Source organism: Lactuca virosa, chromosome 5, assembly GCF_052849685.1.
Source record: "Lactuca virosa cultivar CGN04683 chromosome 5, Lactuca_virosa_CGN04683_v6, whole genome shotgun sequence".
Taxonomy (NCBI): Eukaryota; Viridiplantae; Streptophyta; class Magnoliopsida; order Asterales; family Asteraceae; genus Lactuca; species Lactuca virosa.
In genome coordinates this window covers 362,124,903-362,132,614 of record NC_136430.1, presented here as the reverse complement: position 1 = coordinate 362,132,614, position 7,712 = coordinate 362,124,903, and the positions used below count along the sequence as shown (strand labels likewise).

General features: G+C 29.8%; 2 long non-coding RNA genes across 2 annotated transcripts; both read right to left on the bottom strand.

Moving 5' to 3' along the window:
- Positions 1-630: 630 nt before the first annotated feature.
- On the bottom strand, positions 631-3,170 carry LOC145117368 (uncharacterized). The gene is made up of 2 exons (XR_013712632.1): positions 1,984-3,170; positions 631-1,219 (listed from the first exon to the last, which is right to left on the bottom strand). It is a non-coding gene; the product is annotated as an uncharacterized LOC145117368 (long non-coding RNA).
- Positions 3,171-3,468: 298 nt separating this feature from the next.
- LOC145112800 (uncharacterized) lies at positions 3,469-6,067 on the bottom strand. The gene is made up of 3 exons (XR_013710655.1): positions 5,605-6,067; positions 5,411-5,520; positions 3,469-3,886 (listed from the first exon to the last, which is right to left on the bottom strand). It is a non-coding gene; the product is annotated as an uncharacterized LOC145112800 (long non-coding RNA).
- Between the last annotated feature and the right edge of the window lie 1,645 nt (positions 6,068-7,712).

Here is a 7,712-nt window from a genome sequence, read left to right as displayed (position 1 = left end):
ATCGAGTTGGTTGAACATCCAACCACTAATAATACTTAACCGTTGTTTATGTCTATAGTGCCTATGAACTATTTTTTTGGACTTCTTAAGTTCACCCTCTTGGGGATGCTCAAATGGGATCGACTTCTTTGATGACATGTTGACACTTGTGTTTTGTAAAACCTTCACAGTTAATTTATGTGCTGTAAATTAAAACTACGCCTTGTTATGTAAATGTTTTACTATTAAAGTTGCAGTTATTTGCCTAATCCCAAAGTTTTCAAAATTGGATGTAACATAAACCTTTATTTAGAATGGTCCAGACATCCTTGGACATTAGCATAGACAATCAAATGTTGTCATTCAATGTTTTAAATAAGCATACCTGAAGGTTGAATAATTGGTTTTTCATCAACATTATATTTTCTTTTAAAAAGTAAAGATAAAAAATATTATAACAAAAACTTGATACATTAAATTGCTGTTTTGGGTAGTCAAACTCATGACGTTGGATATCATGTGTAAATCTACGCAAGTTCTAATATGCCCCCGTTGCAATTTCTCATCTAAAGCACGGCCAATAGTCCAATACAGAAGTTCATTTAATAGATCATTCACTTAAAATAAACAGATTAAAGTAAATAAGCGAGATTACTAACAAATAATAAATGTATTCTTGCTAGATAAGGAAGGTAACACTGACAGTTTGTAATTAAAAATAATAAAACGGATCCAAGTTGAAAAAAACATCCTTCGACTTACAATTCGCTTAAATTTTCCTTCATATACTGTAACTTTACAAAGGCTTCAACATCTGTCAACCTTTGTGCTTTTATTGCTTGGCATGTAACTGTGGAGTGTTAGATGACCGAATGACATGCATAAAACATTGCAACTGTGCATCTTGAGAATGTGAAATAGATGATGCAAACTACAGAAAGAACAAACTGAATTTCGACTAACAAAATTGTAGCTTTTCTTAGATATGAAAACTAAAGAAAGAACACATAAGGTTTCAACTTGAAACCAATTCTCTTAATAAAAGATAACCTACAATCATATGTTGAAGAAAACACAAAACCAGAATTAGAAAATGTTGAAATGGATTTTAAAGCAAGAATTAACCAAAAAAAAAAAAAACAGTTTTTTGGTCACTATCAAAATAAATATCACCTGGTTTTCCTAAGATTCTGCAGCCGCATTAGTAAAATTCTATGTTCTTCCGCTATCCAGGGACCACCTGCAAAATCAAATACCTACATCTCATTCGCACAAACAAGCAACCACATACAACATAGATGATTATCTTTCTGGAACAATTGATAGATTTCATCACATTCTGGTATAATGTTGGTATCTATAACTTTCTTTTACTGGGTAATGTTTTTAATCAGGAAACATATACTCTGCGACAAAACAAAAATTATATGTTTGGCAAATTAACAGAAAATAACACCTAATAATGTGTATCCAGTAACACCAATTTAAACCAACAAGGCATCAAAACATTAAAAAAAAAAAAAAAAAAAAAAAAACAAAACAAAACTGGGGTTGATGCAACTGCAAGATTAGCTAAAGGTGAGAATTTTTCACATTTTGGGCCCTTCCTTTGAAATTTCTTTTCCATCAAGAAAAAGGACAAGTAAAATTATGAGTTTATCATAAAAGACGTAACCCACATGACCCTTACAAGTAATGGAATTCTTTCTAGGAGTTTAACCTTACAACCGAGTGTTGACAAGTCAAAACAAATCAAGCAAAAAATGATGTAGGCAAGTAAAGAGTATCTAAACTCACCCTTTTTACCCTATGCAGATTTTGTAATTAAACAAAAAATAAAATAAAAAATAATAACATAAACCACAGATTTTTGAAGCAGAATAAAAACCCTAAATTTCATTTCATTATGCAATTACAATCATATTCAGAAGCTAAATTCCCCATACACACAAACATAAAAAAAAAAAAAAAAAAAAAAACCGTTCTCAAATCAGAAATTGTTACCCAAGAAGGTCGTCCTAATCTGATAGAAGAACCTATGCGAACCATTAAAATTTGGACCATAGTTGAACTTTCTAAATCAGTGACATCATAAACTATCTGCAGAAAAGACCATCAATTTCTAATACTTATTTCTTATAAATTTATACTTTCTAACTATTAACGAGAGATAACAACTGCAAAGCATACTATAATGAAACAAACACAATGAGGTTCAATAAAAACAATTCAAAACTACAAATAGAGCATGCAAAAACCCGATATTAAGGATAAACATCAGAATCTGGTTTTCTTCCTTGAGATTGAGATTACTGGTGGGGAAACTGGTGTGATCTGTAAAACGTTTGACATGTGCAGTACATGTCTGCAACAAAAATAAGAAATCAAGTGAATGAACTGAAGCACGTAATTGATTAATTCAAAGTTTCAAACACTTTAAATCCACGGACGTTAATTACTTAAATTGTATCCAAAATTGAACCGTCAATAATATTTTTATTCAAAATCTTTGACCAAACGGTGTGATGAATCAAAAAGAAAAGAGTTTTCATTGATGGATGAGCATCGAAGAACAAGTTCCGGAACCAGTGAGACGATGCATTTCTAGAGAGAGATAAAGGTGTTATTGAATGCTTGGTAGGATTCTGTTTTTGCCTCTATTTTCCCCGATTAGGGTGCCACTGGAAGTAGGGAGAGAAATCGGAGGTACGTGTATCTTACTTGGACTATGAAATGCTAAAAGTCCATAAATTGGAAAAACGGGAGAAAAAGAAAGAAAGGAACCCTAAAATTGATAACCCAATTAACAAAAAGAAGAACAGAGAAGGAGATGACGGTATAATCAGAAACAATGATCGTCGTTTATACATATTGACACAAGTAAACGCATGTAAATGGAGACTGGAACGAGATAATAAACATCAAGGGAGGCATAAGATTGACATCAAAAGTATGTGAAGTCTAGCCTCTGGTAAAGAATCAAAGAAAATCCATCAATCCTCAAGGGACAAAAGATAAATTGGCAAATTTTTTGGCTGCAAAATCAGGATTTTTTTTTGTGTCGCCAATATTCTTCTTGAGGAAGGCAGATTTGCGGTTAGAATAGAAGGAGAATCGGTGGATCCGTGAATGTGCGGTCAAGCGGAGAGGAGGGTGAAGATGCGACGGTGCGGATCGATGTTTTTGTACATGGCGTCGGTCAGAAGTTTGGTTACGTATATATATATATATATATATATATATATATATATATATATATTATGTCAAAGGCTGAAATTTAAGAGGTACAAATCCTTATTGCATCATGTACAATGAGATTATGCTTTGAAATCTAATCCTGTCAATATTTAGTATATAAAGATAAGTAAGAATTCGGTCTAAGATAAATGAAACAGTCAAAACCTAATTTATAGGAAAATATTAAAAACATGCCAATAAATTGTGGATTAGAATAACAATAAGTTGATCTTATCAGAATGTCAAACACAATTTGAAATCAAAATTTTGTTATTATTTCCGATATCTCTCTACCTACTTATTTATATCAACCATCTAAAACCCTAATTTATCAAATATATTTCTCAGTTCCTGAAGAAAAATACAAAACGTGATTAAAGGTGTGTGTTTTGTGTGTTTTTTTCATACAGAAAATGGAAATGTATGCGATTAATGGTGTGTGTGTTGTGTGTGTTTTGTGTTTACATACATACACAAACTCGCTCTCTATCTCCCTCTTTAATAAAAGAGAAAAAAAACTGCAAAGTATACACAAATTCAGACTCATTAATTGATTTTTTTGTCTTTGTTTTGTGTCTACAGGACACGAAACAGCCAACAATACATGGTGAATCAGCCATCACTACACCACCGAATCAACCAGTGACAATCACCATATCATCTTCTGGCCCTGCATAAAAAACACAGGTAAGTCAAAAAACTTTATCTAATATAATGTAAGTCAGAAAACTGTATCTAATATAATGGTGTGTGTGTGTGTGTTTTGTGTTTATAGATTCTGAAGCAGCTTGCAATCCAGCTTATATTCCTGCTGAAAATTATAAATTTCAGGTCGCAATAAGGTAAATAAAAAAAAACTTTATCTTAATATAACAAAATATTGTAAAAAACTTTATCTAATATAATATAAGTCAAAAAACTGTATCTAATATAATGGTGTGTATATGTGTGTTTTGTGTTTACAGATCTTGAAGCAATCCAGCAGAAAATCAAAAAAAATATTATAATTATCTTAATATAACATAATATTGTAAAAAAACTTTATAATGGTGTGTGTGTTTGTTTTGTGTTACAGGTAAATAAAAAAAAAACTTTATCTTAATATACCATAATATTGTAAAAAACTTTATCTAATATAACGTAAGTCAAAAAACTGTATCCAATATAATGTAAGTAAAAAAAATTTATCTAATACTTTCATTTGTCTTTTCGAAACACCGTGATTATTTTATATGTTTTTTTATATTTAATATTTGATATCAGTTAAATCATCTATTTCCTCCCTTTATATTCTTTTTAATTACTAAAATGGTGAACCATTTGATAAAAAGTTAAAAAAAAAAAAAATCAATGTCCGATTAAATGTTATTTAATAAAAGTATTTAGCATCACAAAGTATGAAATCAGTCAATATTTTACTTACATGTTGTAGATTCATAAAAAGTAGAATGCTATAAAAGATTTTTTTTAAAAATTCCGGTCTATGTTCAAAATTCTAAAAAATAGAATTTTACATAATAGAATGCTATAATTTAATGATTCCAGAAAGTTGAATATATAAAAGCATTTTGGTATTTTGTTCATTTAAGAAAAGTTACATTTAAAAAATTCGATATAAAAAAAACTCATTTCGAAACCACAGTTCAAAGAAGACTATTTTTGGAAAGTAGAATGCTATAAATGACATTATTTTGATAGTCGAATGCTATAATTCAAAAACAAATGAAAGTAAAATGCTATAATCGATATTAAATTGAAAGTTGAAGGCTATGAATGACATTAACATGAAACTAAGTTGCTATAACTCACATTAATTAAAAATATGTCACATTAAATAAAAATATTCTATAATTGACATGGAAATGCAATAATTATCACTATATATTATTCGGTTTATATAATATTTAGACCTTAGGTACTTGAAGTAAATAATCTTCAGGTTATATAACACCTACAATATTTAAACATCTATTTTTTGATTTACCAACTAAACATAATCCTTCAAAGCTATAAAAAAATTATTACTTTCTATTAATAGAATGATAAATAAAGCCAACAATCACAGTAAAATAGAACAAAGACAATCGAAGGGTGTGTAAACACACGATATGTATCGAATGAACATCAATTCATCAGCTGAGACAACTTAATCAGGGTAAAATTCATGTAAAATTAAACAACTGGATATATGTACCTTATCTCAGAACCGTGTAAAGAACCATCATCAGTAAATAAACACATATGTGTGAAGAAGAAGCGATTTTGAGTATAAAAAAAACTTCAGCTGGCTTCTCCTGGATTTAACTGAAAATATACAAAAATTGCTTAGTTTAGGGCTTTTATTTTACATATATGGTTGAGAGAAAGAGATAGAGGGCGGAGTCAGACCAGAGGTAATTAGAGGTAGAGAATCCATAATCAGACGCCGTCACAGCAAGAGAAGCAACAACAAATACGCACTCGCACAGTGTCAAAACAATCCAACTGTTTTCCCTCCCAAACATCGATTGCATATCCTTCATTTTGTGTTTATGTCCAGATTCAATATCAACATACCTCGGTGGTGCGATTGTTGTGCAGATCCATATGAGAGAGGGGATAGAGATGAGTAGTCGGTGGCAGTTTCTGGTGGTGGTGGTTGCGGCGTTTGTTGGGAGAATATTGACGTGCATAAAGTATTTGGGTGTGAAAGAGCGCATCGGAGGTCGCTGGATCTCTTGATCGTTTGGTCGTAGGTCATTGGTGATGCGAGAATTGTTAAGGGATGATTCGTCGGTGAAAGAAAGAGTGACATAGATGGTATCGTTTTGGTTAGGGTTAGAAAAAGAAAGAGTAATTTGCCCTGCATATATGTGACTTATGTCTTTCAACACTTATGTATCAATTAATTAAATATAAAATATGTTTGGTTTATTTTCGTATAATCAAAGACACAAATATAACAAATCTAATGTGGAATATTTTAAAAATGATTTTGTTATTATCACATTAAATTAATTATGATAATTTTATATAAATATTTAATACATTGCATTCAAAAAGAACAAAAAAAAACAATATTTATAAATATATTTGTTTATTTACAAATTATCATACAAAACAAAAGCTAATTATATTACATACTAACATGCAATTTATCAGTAATGAATGGTCATACTACTGTTCGAGATTTTTCGACGTTGAGAAGCGTTTATATATGGTGGAACATATTAGTTGTTCAAGTTTTATATGTGTGGGGCGGCGTTGAAAATAACATAGTCCTGATTTTGTTGATTGATCGTAACATAAGTATGAATACAATAAAATAAATATGTCACTTTCTTTTGTCTAATGTTCTATTTATAATTTACATAATTGTTAATATATTACATATCCAGAGAGACAAAATAATCACCATTGTCCCACAATGTTTGAGGCGATCATTTTTGAACATGATTTTGGTTGGACATGTATTCTCCTTAAATCATTTCCATGTTGAGCACTTTTACGAAGATCACCCCACGTACCAGAGTTATAGAGTTTTCTTTAGTGATCGGGCAATAATGATAAAAATTAACACAATATTTACTTGCTTGAGAAATGATGTTGCCGATTCATTTCCACATTATCCATTATGTTCATCTATCACAAGTCTCGCAAGAGATTTTAGCCAACGAAGAATGATGAATGGTACATTTATAAATTTAATTATATATATTTTGTTTTTATTAATTGCATAAGACAAATTAAATTTATACTATTTTTGATATGTTTTAGATGTTATTGGAAAAATTGTTTCCGCAAAAGAATTAATCGTCTCTACAAATTAATTTTTTAAAAACATTTGCACCCAGCGCTTGGCGCGGGTAAACGGCTAGTATATATATATATATATATATATATATATATATATATATATATATAGAGAGAGAGAGAGAGAGAGAGGTTTAGGTTCTATGGAAAACAAAAAAACCCTAAAAATCATAAAAATGCATAAAAAAAATACTTAGAGATCACAAAACTTTTTTTACCATATATATATATATATATATATATATATATATAGGGTGAGGTTCAATAGAGAACCATAATTAACCAAGGATCCAATCTTTTTTTCAACTTTTAGAACTTATTTTTTATCAAAAAAAAAACTAAAAATACAGAAATTCATAACTTTTTATCCTTTTTCCAATGATATTAAATTCGATTTTTTTTTACGTCAAATTCACAATGTGAATCTTTGAAAATTCACAATGTGAATCCGGATTCACACGGTGAATCCGAAAAATATTTTTCACATTCACAATGTTAATATATAAATTTAGATATTTTTAGATTTTTTTTCGATAAAGAATAAGCTCTAGAAATTGAAAAAAAGATTTGGTTCCTTGAAGAACCAATAATTATGGTTCTCTATTGAACTTTTCCCTATCTATATATATATATATATATATATACACAGGAAGGATCATTTGAGAACTCAAAGATTCCCGAGATCCCGAGAAGTAAAGGTGGAA